The sequence below is a fragment of the Vicugna pacos genome, chromosome 29 (assembly GCF_048564905.1).
Source record: "Vicugna pacos chromosome 29, VicPac4, whole genome shotgun sequence".
NCBI lineage: Eukaryota > Metazoa > Chordata > Mammalia > Artiodactyla > Camelidae > Vicugna > Vicugna pacos.
In genome coordinates this window covers 21,125,642-21,144,468 of record NC_133015.1, presented here as the reverse complement: position 1 = coordinate 21,144,468, position 18,827 = coordinate 21,125,642, and the positions used below count along the sequence as shown (strand labels likewise).

General features: G+C 40.8%; 1 long non-coding RNA gene across 1 annotated transcript; it reads left to right on the top strand.

The window, feature by feature from the left end:
* Positions 1–4,948: 4,948 nt before the first annotated feature.
* On the top strand, positions 4,949–18,561 carry LOC140690223 (uncharacterized). The gene is made up of 3 exons (XR_012065406.1): positions 4,949–5,166; positions 11,609–11,994; positions 18,421–18,561. It is a non-coding gene; the product is annotated as an uncharacterized lncRNA (long non-coding RNA).
* Positions 18,562–18,827: the final 266 nt, after the last annotated feature.

The window sequence follows — 18,827 nt, the reverse complement described above, 5'->3', positions numbered from 1 at the left end:
AAGGTGTATCCAAGATGGGTTTTTAAATGATGGAGTTGCTTACTCTTATGCCTGTGTTACCCCAGATGGACTGGCGGCAGGTGCAATGAGAACTTAATGGCTGAAAACATCACTAATGGATCTCTTTAGAAGGAATTATTGCTTCATTTCAACCAGAGCTTATTATTTTAAAAATTCAATTCACTCATGACATATAAAGTCATATTTTTGGCCCCATAAACAGCGATCCTGGTAAATGTAGGGGGAGTACTAGGAGCAAGAACCTACCTTCAATATTTTGATTAGTTTCGCTTGGTTTGTGCAAAATTGCGCACATTAAATAGAGCGGTACCTTTACAATGACTTAGCAATTATGCTGCCATCATATTGGCCCCCTGGACCTGCAAGTTTTACCAAATAAATGTTTTAAAGAGATCATCATTAGATCTTAACAATTTCATCCCCAATAAATGCTGTGAATGCACTGCTGTGAATACACCTCTAAAAACATTGCATTGCTAGAACCCATAAGCAATATAATTGTTCTTAGGCTCTCTGAGTAGAAATTTTCCCCCAAAGATCCCACTAATTCAAGCAGACATGAAACAAAAATCAATCTAGACTGAAAATTAGGGATTTATGTGTTCAAAAATAAGCGCAGATATGGGAATAATCCTGTTAGATGCAGACTAAAATTAAAATCTGATATACAAGTGGAACAAAGATAACATTGAGGATATGAGAGAAAGCCTGTCTTCAGAAAATTCTACATAGTTTCTTATCAACTATGGTCTGCCAATAAATAACATGCAAACACGACTCAAGTGTACCAGTTATCCATTGCTGTGTAACAAGCCTCCCCAAAACACAGTGGCTTAAAACAATGAATGATAATTGAACTGGATTCTGAAAGTGGCCTCTGTTTCTTCTGTTCCATGTGATGAAGTCTGGCATCAGCCATGGACTGGGAGTCCAAGGAGGCTGGGGTCTCCTCCACGTGGACTCTGTTCCTCCACAGCCTCTTCAAGTGGCCTGTCTCTCCAGCAGGATAGTCTGAACTTCCCAACAATCTGGCAGCTGGGGTCCTGAAGCACAAAAGCAGGAGGTTCTAGACCTTTAAAGGCCCAGGTCCAGAACTGCACAGCATCACCTCTTCCATAATATGGAACTTCCAGATTAGAATGCAGACTAATTAACAAATCCCAAAAAAAGGCCTTACTCAGCTTACCTCTGGTATCTGAGAAAGCAGACAGTTAGGAAGCAAGAATCTACAACAACATCAAAAACAAAGAGTGACCAATGAGCTTGACCTCAGAATGAAGGAAAGGTACAGGTTGTCAGAGGGGAGAGGAAAAGCAATTCATGGCTGACATGCGTTCTACCTCCCGAGTCAAAATGATGAAACAGGGAAATGAAAGATACCAATTCCTACTGCCGACCCCTGGCACGAGGGCAAGAAAGCTGCACTGACCCAGACACAGTAAGTACAAACACAGAAGAGAGAGAGAGAATATGGAATTTTACTTATTCTAAAATGTGTGTGTATAGCCTGTCCTCAATGGCACCAATTCCTATTAAATTTAAGATGGGCCACAATAAATCAGAAGCCTCCTTTTCCAACCTTAATATGTATCAGCTATTGCCAACATGAGTGCCCTGCTACGGAGAACCAGGGCTTCCCAGTGGTTCCTAAATCCAGCTCTGGCCTTTCCTCTTCCCCCTTGCTCATGTGGTCCTCCACCCTGTGTCTTTCCTGGCCTCACCTTATCTCTGCCTGTAACAGCCTGAATGTTGCCTAAGGTCCAGCTCAGAAGTCACCAACGCTGTAAAGCCTCTCCTGGTTCCTCACCTGGTTGTGATGACCTTACTTTTCGCTTTGGCAGAACCGCTTGTGCTACAGTGACTGTGAGGACCTAGATGAAGCGGGCCTTGAAGCAAACGGCAATGGTCATCTGCTTGGTCCAACTCTCAACGAGCCAGGTTTGCAAGGGCGGGGCGCAGGAGCTGCTCTTGTCGTCAGGCGATGCTGTGGGCATGTTACTTACTTCAGAATCATTTTTAGTTTAAAAAAATCTGACAATGTCCATTTCAATACATTGTTTCAATACAGTGTCCCCACGATACAATTTCTGAGCCTAAAATTCCTGTTTACCTAAATTGTACGGTGTTTACAAACTGTAGCTGCTTACATCAAACACAAAGCAGGAACACATTTATGGAGAAAAGCTGGGTGCTTTCACTCTCCAGTTACTCTGGGAGGATGTTTGTTCACGTTGGGAGGCCAATGGTGTTTTGCAGCATTTACGCATGAGAGGATATCCCTGAGGGGCGACAGAGGGAGCTGTAGGGTGCAAAACTGCCACTGTGTCTTGTCTAACTAACTTCCCCTCCCACCGCCCCTCCTCCATTCTCCTTTTTTACCGCCCTTTCCCATCTCTTGTTGATGAGCACAAGGGCTGTGTCTGAGTGTCTAGCACACAGTGACTTACACATAGGAGGTACTCGGTGTTGACTTGCATTTTTAATAAACTAAGCTGGGTATAGATCACTAGCAAGTTCCAACTCTTAGCAAAGCAGAGGTCCACTAAGGCCGTCACTAGAATGCCTACACTGCAATCTTTAAAAAAATAATCTAAAATGTGTTATTGTATATTTGTCTGAGACATCACACAGATCTTTGCTAAAGTATGCAATTCCAAACAAATGCTTTGGTCAAAAACGTTTGATCAACTTCCCCTTTCTTAATTTTAATTCTTTTTGGTATGTTCACTGAATTGAAAAGGATTCCACAAAGAATCAAGAGGGCCAGGAAAACTGCCGTAGAAAAACTGGTCGGGGTAGAAGACCCTATTTCTCTAACTGAGCCACATTGCATGAGGGTAAGGTCTGTCTAGTGTCCCAGAGAATCCAACTCTCCCAACCCAATCTGCCATCAGCCTAATTCATATTCAGGATTCTCAAAAATGGCAGTTTTCAGTTTCTCAGGAATCTAAGCATCTGCAATGTACTTTGTGCAATGAAATAAAACAAATTTTTAATATTTGGCCGAGACTTAAATCCTCAAGAGCCAAGACTCAGAGCAAATATTTCCACATTAATTGAAAATTTTATTGTCAAATATATTTCATGGTTTATTCATGCACAGTAGTGCCACTTGTCTCCTACCATTCACTCCAATGATTTCACGGAGAAGCCAGGGGCTATTTTCAAAATTGGGGTGACATTTAGAATCAGGGTGACATTGTTTTTCTCACATGCAAAAATAATTATTTCTTCCTTTATGCTGAATATCTTCTCCACTGGGTGATTTCGCTGATAATAATATCTTTCCTGCGTAGCTCAAAGGACAGTTATAAGGATCCAAAAAGAGAGAAACTCATGTGAATCTGCTACATAAACTGCAGAGGGTTTTCTAAATATTGTAGATTATTATCATCATTATTATTACTCATCCAAAGTGAGACTCAAGCACCAGGGCTCAAGGGGATGTGGAACCCAATTGAGGAAATTAATTTGGAAATGTACACGGAGAGGAGAGAGACAGCCCTCTGATGAAGGCGCCGGCGGAACAAGACTGCGTTCAGTTCTGTCTCCGCCCATTAATCTTATGCAAGTTACTTAACTGACCTAAAACCCAATATTTTTCATTTGTTGCGCAGGGATAATAAGAGCATTCTATCAGATTTCTATATTAGTAAGTTAGACCATGTGTCTGAAATATCTGCTCGCCAGTAAGTGCTCACTTGTTAGCTATCACTGCTGCACTAGAACATAAGCACCGCAAAAGCAGGGCCACAGCCCTTTCGTGCATTTATTTATTCATTTTTTTTAAACAAACGTTTATTACCAGACTCTGCTCTTGGCACTGAGTCTGCAGCAGTGAGGGAGACAAGGCCCCTGCTCACAACATTAAACAAGTAACTGAGGTCATTTCACAGGGTGACGAGTACCGCTAAGAAGCTGATTTGGGTACATCACACAGAGTTACAGGAGTGCAGGGCGGGAAGCAGCGGCTAAAGGCAGGAGTCCTAAGGCCGCCCAGAAGGATCACGTTCAACTTAACCTCTTGCCACCTTTCTGGTGTTAGGTCCCACATGCCAGCCGTGCAAAGATCTGAGGGACGAGATCTTCACCCTGTGGAAACAGTATTTGCCACGTGTCTAGATTGAAAACTGGCTTATTGTGTTCAGAAGACAGAAGGGGCCCCGATCTGTCTTGAGCTGGATGAATGAGAGGAGGAGCTGATGGGAGAAACATGATGAAGGTGGAGAAACAGAGCGCCCGCATCACCTGGCGCTCAGTGGGCCACGTGAGAAAGCGGGGCTGTGTTCCAGTGGCACTGCAGCTTGCCACTCCATAGCCACTTGCTTATCTTTTTTGAATAATGTAACTAATATATTCACAAAGTATTTTTAATAGCAACACTAAGAAGGCATTCAGGATACTTTAGAGACTTGGAGACTCTTAAAGAGATGCCTTCTCTCAAGGAAAAATCAGAAACTAGCCATGCATCCCACTTTTTTAAGTGGTATGTATTTAATTTAGCAGTGACTCTTAAGGCAACATCTCTCCTTTGTTCATCACATTCAATAAAAATGGCTCTTCTGACCATACATCACTGGGCAAAGGCGAGGCTCTGCTTTTAACCTGGAGCGAAGATGGTCACATCTGGGATTATAGCAGAGATGGTTTACATCTGAGATGTTGTGAATGTTCTTGTTTGCGCTCTCCAAAATGTGGCTACTGAATCCTTAATGTGCGGCTAGTGTGACCGAGGAATGAAGTCTCTAATTTTGCTTCATTTTAATTAACTCCAATGCAAAGAGCTTCAGGTGGCAGGAGCCCTGGGCGGCTACTGTGCTGAGTAGTGCAGATTGTATTTTCCTTTGCCTTTGCCATTTGCCTTCCTGAAGTGGCTCGTCAGCCTCCCCCATCTCATCCCCACTGGTATTTCCTCCCTCTCACTCGGGCATGTGCTGTGGCCCGTTGACTGAGCTGTTTGCAATGCTAGTCATGGAGACGGTTCCTGGGTGAGCCGCTTACCCTCACTCTGCTGGCTGGTCTTGACTCCACCCCAACCCACAGCCATCTCTGCATCTGTGCTGAGATGATGAGATGGACCTCGTGCAACCACATGGACACAGAAAGCGTGCCCATCTCTGCAGGCCAACAAGTAACACGAAATTGGTGAGTAGGAGACAATTCCCCCGTTTGCCAAGGGTGGCTTCATCCATCTTAAGTGAATCACCCGTGTGGTACTTTTGCCAGATGCAGAAGGCACACCTGTATCAGGTCAAAAGAAGATGAGAGACGTTCCAGAATTAACCTAAACTTAGTTACTCCCAAATTCAAGGAATTATTATATTCTTTTCTATTAGTTAAATCTTCCAAATCTGTCTTATTCACAGTATCGATGATACTGAATCTAATGGATAAACATTTTTTAAAGAAATGCAACAGCTGTTCGAATTTAACTGCACATAAAACATTCCACTTTTGAATACAGCACTCATTTGTATCTTCAAGGGGGAGGCAGGCAGAGAATGCAGGTTTTTGGCTTTTCTTCTCAAGTTTGCCACTATCCAAGGAGCGAGTCAGTCACAAGGATGATTACAAGGAACCTCACAGCAGATTATCAGAGCAATATTTATGGCAATTCAAACTGGCTGCTTCATGTTTTATTTTCTGCTGCAAACACAATTTCCAGACTTAAACATTTTTTTTACAAGTGTTATTTAGGTTCCTTGGACATCAAAGAACCCTTTAAAAACAGATTTTGATGAGTCAGGAGTAGATAAATCAGAAGCATGCAGATTAAATGTCTACGAGGGGAAAAACCTAGAGGAAATGTGCTTAAGGAGAAATTCATTTGGGATCATCCTGAAACCAAACCATTTTTAAACCATTTTTAACCATGTTTTAAATGTTTATTTTTCAAAACTCACTTATTGGAGGATCTAAAGTTAAAGCCTTCTTTAAGTGCTTAGATAACAGATTCCATTGTTTCCCTGTTTCAGGCACAGTAACCTCAAGGCACCCTGTCCTGGCAAAGTTCTTAATGATACGTATAGAAACCCTCATGTCTAAGTCAATAACACAGACTTTCAGGATTTCTAGGTCAGATGTGATTACTTTACTTCATTCAACAGCACTGAGAGCCACTTCCACCCAGCTAATCTCAATAGCCACATCTCACAGCATCCGTCATATTAACAGTTTAAGTTTCTTTTAATTAATCCTTTTCCTACCAGAGTAAGGAGTGTATAGTATTTCTCTGACCTAAGGATTGTGGAGTTCTTGGCAGGTATTCTATACTACAGTAATATTTTTCAAATTCAGATATCTGGGACCCAGGAGTATATGTCATTGGATCCCAAGAGGGGCAAGGATATCAGTGTGAAATTTTTGGTGTTGTCTCAGAAGTGAATATAACCACACACACTGAAAGTACGTGGCAAGGCTTGATTGTGAAGTGGTCACCTACAAGACCCGAAGAATCCTTCCATGATTTTTGTGGTTCTATTTTAAGCATCTTCATATTACAAACACAAAATAAGGAATGTTCTTAGAGGAGTATTGGACTTTAGAAAAGAGAACCAACAACTCTAGTTTAAGAAACACCCTTCCAGAAACTACACATTTAGTCAATTACAATTTAGGGAAACCCTTCCTTACTTTAGGTATATCTCCAGAACGTAGATTCATCATTGCTGTGTCCTCCCTAGTTATCATAGAGAATGTCAAATAAATAGCAACAAATATGTCTGTGTAAACTCATAAGTTAAGGAGGGAATTAATTTCTAATTCGAGTTAGGGATAAGCCCAGTGTACATCTGCCCATCATTCCCCAGCTTGCAACGCCACAATACTCCACGCATCACTTTGTTCTTCATCCTGGACATGGATTTGCTCGCTGAGTTTCCTAACTTATGAATGTGTCCATTATTTCTTTCTGTTAACCAAGGAACAGAAGACAATGTTAGTCTATCAGAAAATGTTTTGCCCAAGAGTAGATTTTGTTGGAAATTCCAGGTCTGTATGGTCCAATCTGATTCTCCACAGTTCTCACCACTGAGATTAATGGACTGACCCTGAGGTCAACTGGAAAGGTTGATGGAATAAAGAGGCTCACGTATTTCTGGAAACTTGGTCTTAAGTCAGGTCTTCGAGGTAGGACAATGAATCCATTCAAAAAGTATTTGTTTAGCATTTATATATCTGTTGAGTATTTACTATATTTATATCCGTAAAAACCTTCTAAGTAATCATGAATGGACAGAATTTTAGGCTAAGCAATTGGACAGAATACCTTCAGAACATCTTCTAGATGCCTCTTAGTAAATTTGTGCCCTTTGGAACAGGTAACTATGTAATTATAGAATTAATGATTGATGAGATTTTTCCAGAGGAAAAAAATTAACTATATTGAATACAGCCTCCGGAAAGTTGTCCTTCAACAGGCATAATTTTCTTTTTGCTCAGTCCTGCAGGATAAGCTGCATATTAAAATAGTTCAACAGCAGCTAGCACTGTATTTGGGGTAATTAATTCAACAGCTTTGTGCTACTGAATACCGTTGTTCCATAATGACACAGATACTGTGAAACTATTCAAATTCTACACTGTAGTCCGGTAGAAGCTACTTATCTGGAACTATCTATTAACCAGGACTTGTGTACCTGTACAATACAATGGAAACTGATGTTTATAGTCATGTCTTAAAGGCACCTGGAGATCTCAAAATGCCTCCTAAAAAATGTCACCTAGAGCATAAGGCAGTTAAGCTCGATCAATCCGCAACCATGTCTCTATTACTCCATGTAGAGATGATTAAAAAAATGTGTTAAAATGTGGTTTCTGCTTACAAGACACTGACAGCCATAGAGAGAATTATAACCCACCTAATAAATCTTTAATCTCTGAAAAAAAAAGAGATGACCTTGATGGACATTCCCTAACAACTACCTCGCTCTCCATATTTTTGAAGTGGAAATGTACAGGTATTTATTTTGGATCATGGTTGCTAAATTGGGGAAATAGACATGTCACCCAAATCACACTAATTGAATTTCAGTCCATGTTCAAGATCAGCCTCTAATTCCACCTGCTATGCATACCCAGAGTCCACATCTGTTCTTAGGTAAAAGATGGACAGTGGTTCTATTTCGACAACTTCTAAAATGTGAGCATATTCCACAATCATTTTGACAAATTTGCTTCAGGGAAAATTTGAGCATTGGAAACAGGCCCAAAATGAAGGGTCACCTGCTTGAGCATCTGGCCAAGTTTTGCCAACAGCAACAATTTAATTGGTAGGCGATATTCAAATACAAGTGTGGGGCTATTCAGGATATTGTTGATAACTGAGGGGGAGAAAATTATACTCATTTCTTTTTCTCTGTAAGTTTCTGTTTTGACTTAAATTTAAACTTACAGAAAAGTTGCTGGTGTGTTGTCTACATTTTCTCACCTCGAATCATTGTTTACACTTGTTTTATCCATTTGCTCTATCATTCCCTCTGTCTCTTCTTTCTCTCTTTCTGTCTGTCTGCCTTCTCTCTCTCTCTCTGTGTCTCTCTCTCCAGTGTCCCAGTGAATTTATCCATCTGTCTCACTCTACTGGACCCTACATTTCTTGAGGTAGAGACTGTCTTACCGGTTTTGGACCCTTGTGCTCAGTGGTTCTGAACTGTAGGCCCATGTTGATTACTTTGCCCATATGCTGATGGGCTCATGCAAGGAGGCCAGAAGATCAGTGGCAGGCATTCTAACTGAGAATAACTGATGGCCGAGGGAAAAGCCAATGAGGAGAGAGAGACCACAGTTACAGAAGAGAGAGAATAACCCAGTCGACAAAAGAGGAGGCAATAGAAGCAAGAGCCTACGACTTGTCGGAGAAGAACATCTAGACTTGGAAATGAGAATGGAGAGGCAGTGGAGGGCATTCCAGAGCAATGCTGAAGCAGAGAGACAGCAGGTTGAGGTTACTTGCTGTATGTATACAACCATAAATCAAGAAGCCATGCACCAAATTCCTTTCAAATGTATGTGTTTATGTTTTTAAAAAGTTAGCTTTTAAATTTGACTTCTCCCAAAATACACTTCAACAAAGTAATGTCTGTCTTCAATTTGAGACCCAAATTCTTTTTACCCATAGCATTTTTATTGGAAATTTGACCTTCACATAGAGTTCTGGTAAAATCCAGCAACTCTTGTTTACAGTGTCTTTTATAGAACTAGCATAATTTTAAGAAACAAACTGAAGAGGAATGTGAAGTAAAGGCTTGATAAAAATGCATTTGTTTCTGACAAGCAGTGATAAGGTTCTGATATTTTTCCCCTGATATTTTTTTGAATTCTTTTTCAGAAAACTGAGCTGTTCAATAACAGTCAATATCAACATCAGTCTGGTTCATTACCAGACTCACACTGGGCGGAGGGGAAGGGTTTCTCAATCTCTTCCTTCCACCTGACCCCTCCTTTCACTCCCAGCGAGAACTCTGTCACTTGGCACAAGTTTTCCCAAAACCAGCAGCTCCTAGGTGACCCCCGGCAAGCCTATTTTATTGCCGTCGGTGCCCTCACGAGCCCGAATAAACCACGAATCACTGCTATTAAGGTCACTTCTGATAAAGACGTGTTAATACCCCTTTGATAAAAATCAGTGGAACCAGAATCATCACAGTGGTAACAGTGAAATGATGCAGTCAGTGAGGTGTCCTCCAGGAGGGAACCCAGAAGGGCCTCTCGTGGGACTTTCTATTTCAGGCGACTCCTCAAGCTTTCTGACGATGAGAGTTTCTGTTTTCCTTCCAAGCTCAATAGAGTTTGGCTCTGAATGTGGTCTTCTTATGGTACAGCTATGGCTGGAGAAACAGAAATAATGAAAAAATAATGGCTGAGATTTATTCAGTGCCTACTAGGGGCCAGGCACTGGCTACGCACACTACATTTGTTACTGCCTTCCATTTTCACAATACTCCTGTGAGCTGCTACAGTGTCCCCGCTGTCTGGATGGCCTGTGTTCACAGAACAAGCAGGTGGGCAGGAGGTAACCAGGGTGGCAGTGGAACTCCAGACACTAGATTCTAGGAAGAAGCCATTTGCAAGTCTCTTCAAGTCCCAGGGGACTGCAACCAACACCTTGACTTGTACACCAAGTCTGCCTCCCTACTGGAATCCGTGCCCAGAGGGGTTCAGGTGCCAAATTTTTCGCTATAAGTTGGCAAAATAGAACCACTGTCCATCTTTTATCTTGTAACTGTCACTACAATTTATTTGAGATATCTCATTATTTTACTATGAGGATCTTATAAAAAATAAATCAAAACCTTATAATAATAAATGCAGTTCAGCTCTGTTCACAATAGCCAAGATGTGGGATTAACCTAAAGGTGAATCGATGGATGAATGGAGAAAGAAAATGTGGCGCATACCTACAATGGAATACTCGTCAGCCTCAGAAAGAAGGAAATCCTGCCATCTGTGACAACATAGATGAACGTTGAGGACAGTATGCTAAGGGAAACAGATGAGATAAGCAAAGAAGGACAAATACTGCATGATTCCATGTACCTGGAGTAGTCAGACTCATAGAAGCACAGAGGAGAATGGTGGGGTCAAGGTCTGGGGGAGGGGAGATGGGGACTTGCTAACCAAATGGGCATAAACTTTCAGTTATTCAAGATGAGGAAGTTCCAGAGATCTGCTGTACAATATTGTGCCCGTAGGTAACACTGTAGTCTGCACTTTAAAACCTGTTAAGAGGATAAATCTCATGTTATATATTCTTAAATAAATAAATAAGTACCCCTTTTTTATTAAAAGCAGAGAATGTCTTTTAAAATATGTATTATATTAAAACCCATGCCCTTAAACTCCAAAAAACATTTTCTGTGCTTTTCATTGATGCGTGTACACACACACGCACATACACACATGTACACACACACACACATATGCAGATGTACACACACCAATGATTTACCTCTAATAACATTTCAGTATACATCACATCTTCTCAAGTGTTCATGCAGCATGCGCCAAGGGGGATCAATTCCATAATGAGGTGAAACCGATGGGAAACAGGTTGCTTTTCGGCTTAACTACGTCTCCTTCCGAGCTGACAGGAGATTCAACCTCTAAGTTGTTTTTGACATTTGACATTTGATAACCGACCTGGCTATACGATGTCAGTTTTGAAAGCTCTTATCGGTAACAGGTGCTCTCCCTACTCTTTCGATAGCATTTTACAGCTTATTTGGAGGGTAAATGTAGGGCCGATTTTCCTATCTTTCCCCTTCCTGAGCTAAAGAACACTGCACTAAAATTCCCCTAAAATATTCCCCTCTATTCTCTTCTCCTGTGTCTCTTCCTCGTCTCCCTGCAAGGATTTATTTTTTTTTAATCTAATAACCAAAATGGCTGCTTGCCCAAAACTGAAGAACTGTCATGGGGGTAGCCTGGCTATTTTCTCTATTAACCATGCAGTCGAGGACTAAATCTGACAGATTTCTCAGAAATAGCTTTGCTTGTCAGTATCACAGTAATGATTCAAGAACAGTTAGGCTAAACGCCTCAGACTTTTCTAAACACACAGCTGATACCATGTTCTTTTCCATTTTATGAGCGGCTGTTGACATTGAGATTTTCCACATCCTCAGAGCCGCTCTGCTACCTCTGTTGGAAGGACTGGCTATTTCAGTCAATGCGAGTTGCTCCGACAAAAAATGTGCCTAGAACATCCCCTGGTGGTGACAGCAGGAATCAGCAGTTTCAACACAACTAAAGGTTCATTGTCCGGCCCCTCTCTGCACAGCCAACACGTCCCAGGACATACACTTAATAATAGAGAATTCTGATGCTTGCAAGACATTTCAACTCCGCAGCCACTGACGTTAGTCACTCTGCTGTCGAAGTTCTCGACACGCGGGAGCATCATCACATCACGGGACTTCTCCACTTTTTTCTGTTCCAGGCGTAAATCTGAACGTGAAGAGCAAAGACACCTGACAGGTCTGTTTTTTGAAAGGCAAGATCTCGTATGATACTTTCTTTTGTAAATTTCCACAAAGGTAAATAAAATATTATTCCATAAAGATAAGTATTAAAAATTATTACACAGGAAAAAAAAAGTTAAAATCATGGAAACAGAAGAGGGGAGGGTGTGTTCAGCGGTAGAGCGCATGCTTAGCATGCACGAGGTTCTGGGTTCAATCCCCACTCCCTCCTTTAAAAAAAAAAAAGCAAATAAACAAACCTAATTACCTCCTCCCTAAAAAATAAAAAATAAATAAATAAATAAAAATAAATAAATAAAAATTAAACATTTTTTATAAATAAATAAATAAATAAATAAATAAACTCATGGAAAGAGAGAATAGATTGGTAGTTGCCAAGGCATGAGGGGATGGGAGAAATGAGGACATACTGGTCAAAGGGTACGAATTTTGAGTTATAAGAGCAATACGTTCTGGTAATCTAATGTACAGAACGGCAGCTGTGGTTAATAATGCTACATTGTCTGCTTGAAATCTGTTGAACAAGTCATCTACCTGAAGTGAAGCATTCTCACCACACACACACGCACACACAACATGGTAACTGTGATTAACTTCATTCTGGTAATCATTTCACTATATATATATATATATATATATATATATATATATATATCTCAAATCATGAAGTTGTACATTTTATATACAAACCATTTTATTTGTCAGTTATACCTCAATGAAGCTGGAAAATATACATTTCTATAAATAAAAATGAAAAGTTACTCGATAAATGAAATGCATGGCTTAGATTCCTCAGTCATGAAAATCAAAGTGCAAGCTGTCCAGTTACAACAGCTTGAGACGCGGAAACCACTGAGGGACGTCTCCTCACCTGATGGCTGTGGTCTTCAGGGCTTCAAAACTGCAAACCCCACAGACACTGTTTTGTTTTGTTTTGGTTTTTCTCTGCAGTGAATTATAGAAATTGGTAAACAATGACAGTCTTTCTGGGAAACAAGGGCTAAGGTGTCAATTATGAATTAACTAAGCTTATTGGCCATCAAAACCTGTGAATTAGGTGAGAATCAGCATTCATTTAAGCCAGTGGTGAGAGCTACTGAGAGCATCCTGCCTCCTGATCCAGGCACGTGATCTTTGTATTTCGTGACACATCACAGAATGGATTAAAACTAATGAGGCTGGCTCGTGCGGCTAACTTCTTTAATGATTTTGATTAATGTACAGTTTAAGAATGTGGCACGTGACTCTCTGTTGAATGTCAGGGGACTGACGTTTCATAGCTCACCTGGCTCCCAGAGAGGTCGTCATCCACGGGGATTACTTTGTAAATGTCTCTTTGTAAATTCTTTAGGATGTAAACAGGTACGTGTGAACATGTTTGCCTGATTCACGGGCTAGAACATTAAACCTAAGGAATCATAGGCTGAAAATAAGGATACCACAGTAGCAAAGATGGGAGGGTCCCCTGCCCCATTTGGAACAAAACAGACACCCAGCAGCACTTTCCAGACAGCAACATGCTCCCTAACACTTACCCTTTTCACTGAGTGAGGATTCTTCAGTTTTGAGCAACAACAGCCAAACCAAACTCTGGCTGGATGAAGCAAAAGGTGATTTATCAGGAAACTCTAGGAAAGCTCCCAAGACTGGAGGGCAGACTGAAGAACCCAGCTTAGAAAAGTGAAAAAAAGGCAGCTCCATGGTTTCCATGGTTTCACCTTGGCCAGCACAGGGTGGTGATAACAGGACTGGAGGAAGGACATACAGACACCCCTCCAGCATCCCTCACAACAGGGCAGGCACCTGACTTTACCACCCCACCCAGACTAGCCACAGCGGAGCAGAACCATCTCTCCAAAAAGAAGTCCCGCAGAGAGGGGGTGACGCATGCTGGGTGAGCAGAAAAGACAGCAACTGCCCAGCACACGAGCCGTGGTCACTGGCCCCAGCCTGTGCCTTTCCCCCTTGAGTCTGGATCACGTGAGCTAGTAACTTAAATCTTTTTGTATACACTTCAAAGGTTTGCCTTTTAAATTGCAGATTTTAATTTTTTATTTTCTTTTTAATCGTAATATGGCAAAAATCTTCTAAGAAAGGGGTGAATAAAATTTTCAACCAAGGCTTGCTTCACAGTTCAGGGTGTCAGGCAGAAGTGGGTGGGACAGAGATGGCCTCTCTCGATTGACAAAGACTACAGTCAAGTCTACGGCCCCTGCTGACCACGCTCTGGCTGAATCACTAGCATAGTGCAAATCTAAGTAAGGCGTTGAATCTAGAGAGCGGTAAAGCCGAGGGTCTCAGCCAAGAAAGATGGGGTTCTCAGAAAGACTCCTCGTCTACCAGAAAGCCAGAGTCTCCACCAGAGCAAAGTCTAGGGACTGAGCAAGCACAGGGAGCCAGGGAGGAAGGATGCACCTCACGTACCAGATGCTGAGACCAAAGGCAGGACACCCCGAAAAGACAGAGCACCCCTGTAGGGAGGACTCGGCTTGAACACACTTCCTAGCATGACCTGCCGTGGTTGAACAGGACTGCACGGGGCGGCGCTCGTGGAAAGCAATTCCCTAATGCGGCTGGCTGACAAGTATTAAGTTTACGAAGCAGTAATCCCCTCTGTGATACTACTCCCAGGAGGCGGGCGACCTATCAAAGGGCGATCTTGTCCCTTCCTAGATAGGTGTGTGGCCTGGATCGAGGACGTCAGAGAAAACACAACCACGCTTCTCTTCAGTCCTGCTCCCCGCCCCTGCCTCTGCTCTGTCCCCAGACCCAAGGGACAGGAAAAGCATTCTGAGTTTGCTGAGGGGATGCAGGGAAGATCTCAGAGTTTTCTAGCAAGTAAGAGACGGAAGACTGAAATCAACACCTACGCATCTGTTATCACAAGGTTGGGACGAATTGCGCGTCTTCAATACATTTTCTGTGTTACTTTTATTATTATTACCTAAATAATCATGAATACATTTGTAAGAGTCAGTATATATTTAATCAAAACATTGGTTCCCCTGTGCCCAAGGAACATGACGACGGGAGCCGGGAAATGTCCCTCGAGGCTGGGAAGAAGCTGTTACGTATGTGTAAAGCAAAATGACGGCAGAGGTTTGCCCTGGAAAAAGCGAGGGAGATGTTAGGGGATGATCGGGAAAACTGAGTGCATCGCTCTCAGTGGGCAGAAACTATGTCCATGGTTTGCAGTATCATTTATCATGATTTGCCATTGGACCTGGTAACAATACAAATGTTCAGCCAACTCTTTATCTCAGTCTCATTAGCTGACTGTTTTCCTAATTCAGATCATCAAATACTCCTGTGCCCCCAGTCAAATAGGTGTTATCAGGAGGTGGAGATGACCCACATGCTCCTGCCCTCAGGGAGGTTACACCTAGTACTGCAGAGACACTGGGTAGCCACGAGGCGGAGTGCGACACTGTCAATTGCCCCACAGGGTTAAAGGAGCAAAGAGAAGACAAGCTACACGGAAAATGAGAGCCTCGGAAACACAAAACTGCCTGTCACAGACATTTATCTGGCAGGAAGTCCTTTCTAATTGAGAACTTCGTGCATTCACTCTTATTCTCCCACACATATTTATAAATAAAACAGCGCCCTTCCTACCAGTGGACCTTGACTTTAGTTTGCATACGGATACCCAAAGAGATGGCAAGCATGCAGATGCCTGTCCAATTCCTCAGCATATGATTCAGCAGGTCTGCATCTTAATGTGCACTCAAGGTGATTTTGATACAGATCCTTGGCCCCTACTTTAAGAAATATCCTTTAGACATTGATACTTTACTCAACGTCTTTCAAAGGTTTTACTCCTTCAGCGTTGCAGAAGTGAAAAACAAGTGTTTGGTAAAGTTTTGTAAGATAATTTATAAAGACGCTGCCCTTCCCTCCAGATGACGCCCATGAACTAAGACGCACTGACATAACCCTGCTGACACTGCCTACTCTGGACTTGAGGTTAAAATGTGGCTGCATTTCATCAGCACTACTGAAGAGTTCTCAGACGGGTTAATCAACAGGAGAGCAGAATTCACACACCATAAGGTCTACGTATCATTTGCCCGCAAACCAGTATTTGGAAAAAAGTAGACGTATTTGACATGACAGGATTCTGAAGAGACAGAGATAGACGTTTTTCACTCCTTTGCGTTGCAAACTTTATGTGACGCCTTACCATTATCTCCGAAAAATGTTATCAGGTTTATATGACATTGATTTGTTCTTAATAAACCCATGCTGCCAATGTCTTAATTCATTTGACTGTAGAATTCTGAATAGACTATAAAAACAAATTTCTAGAGTTAATGACCTAAAAAATTGCCATTAATTGAAGTACAAGCATTTATTTCAATTAAAGTATGTCACAATATTTAGTTTACATCTCAGAGCTACCACCGTAAATCTAATCAAAGGCATAATTTATACCAAAGAGCAATTTGAATAATTTAATACACTGTACTTAATGTTGGTCATTAGACATAATTGCAAATTTATATTATTATAAATGCAAAATGCACTGTACTATTCTTTATTCTGTTTATTTCCTGTCATGTTGATTACTATTAAAAAACAAACACAGGAAACCATTCCTTTTAACCAAATAGCCTCAGAGAAAGTTTAACCAGGGTAATCTCTTGGGCAAAATCTATCTTTCATAAATAAACTCATAAAAACAACAGACTTTATAAATATTTAACATGCAGTTACTCGAGATAATTCAATAAACTCAATTACCCATATTCTGATTTCGTTTTTTGTGCCAATTAGCTCTTATTAAAGCAATATAGAAATATTTCAATTTCTAAAGAAAAAAATAAAAAGCAAATGTATGATTGCAAGTCTGTGATTCACCTAGGACTTCCTACTTCACACATCCCCTTCCCCGGGAGGTTAGGGTCAACATCATTAGGGGTAAATCAGGAAGAGAGCATGGACCCTTGTATAATATGGCGAGACAACACTTCCCCTCTCTCATCTTCTTCTGCAAACCACAATCCCAAGCAAACTATGAAAAAAACATCAGACCAACAAAATTCAATTTTGTAAAATTGAAGGACAAAATACGTGACCAGTACTCAAAACTGTCAAGGTCATTAAAAAAAAAAAAAGGAAAGTCTGAGAACACATTACAATGCAGAGGAGGCTAAGGGGACATGACAACTAATGGAACCTGGTGTCCTGAACAGAATCATGGGGCAGAAAAACAGCACTGGGGGAAATTAACAAAGTGTGAGTTAAGGATAGACTTTAGCCACTAAAAAAGGTATCAGTATTGGTTCCTCAGTTGTGACAAATGAACTATCGTAATTAGAAGCATTAACAATAAGGGAAACTGGGTGAGGGGTGTACAGGAACATTCTGTTTGACCTTTGCAACTTTTCTGTAAATTGGACACTAACTGAAAATGAAAAGATTAGTTAAAGTTGAAAAAAAAAAGTACTATTTAAGGACAATGGCAGAAAACACATGTAACAAAATAACACACACATGATTAGTATCCAGATTATGGCTCACAAATTGATTAGGAAAAAAGACCAAAAAGTAGAAAAATAAGGAATGCATCAGGTGTTCCCCTACAAATACCCAATAAACAGGAAATTACGTTAAATGTAAGTAGTGATCAAGGAAACACACATTAAAATGACCACTTTTTATTCATTATGTTGACAAATGTAAATTGACTAAATCCAGGTCAAAGTTAGAGAAACTGCAATGCCATGGACTGCTGGCAGAGCTGTGAATTATTACAGCCTCTTTGGGAAAAAAATCGACAATTTATTTAAAAATTATAAATGCTCATACCCTTCAACTCAGAAATTCCAAATGTCATTATTTATCCTAGACACACCGGGACCAGAAAAACCAGTGCAGAGACATCTGTCACTGCAGTGTTTGTAGTGGTAAAAACTTTAAACTTGGACATAGTCATAAACTACGCACAGTTGTTAAATAGGTTACACAATGTATGTATATTTGTGCTCCATATATAATACATGATATCTTACAGCATAAAAAATGACGGAGACCTGTGCAAGTCTCCGTCATGGACAGACTGCCAAGATTTTGCTGAGGGGAAAAAAATAACCAAGCTAAGAAGAGTAAACTGATTATGACACATTAAAAAATAAATAGAAAAAATGCTAACAAAATTAGACATTTTTGAGAAGGCTAATGAAAAAGTGATATGGTTATCTCTGCTTCCCCCCACCCCCCAAAAAAGGCTAAAAAAACCCACTGAAGTGAGAAATTACTATTCTATTCAACAAATAAGAAAACACAAATCAAAGAAAAGTGAAATTACTTTGTTCCCAGAGTAGACCAAAATACAGACGTTTCTTATATGTGTAGGAAAGAAAACGTCATTTGTGCATCTGATTTCATTTTTGTTTCGCGTTGTTTTGTTTCAGTACAGAGTCTATGAGGAGAGCGAAGTATGATGAAGAAAAGAGATATGGGCAGAAAGGAAGGCAACAGACTCAAATGATGTTAATTCCCACATGTGCGCATATTTTTCTCCTGTATCTAAAGTCTGGGCATGATTCTGTCCTCTGCAGAAAAGGGAAAATTTATCTGGTGACCCAGTTATAAATAGACCAACATTTTATTCTTGTGTTACAAAAGAAATAAATTTTAAGTAAACCTATACTCGTATGACTTGTTTGAATAATGTGTTTCTAATCCTGGAAGCATTTGGAAAAACAGTATAATGCAAAGCCTCGTTTTTCCCAAAGGAACAGTGTTATAATCAGAGGGATGACTGTAAGACACTTAGGTTTAGATGTACTAAAGCTGAAGAAAGAGTTAAAATAAAAGAATAGT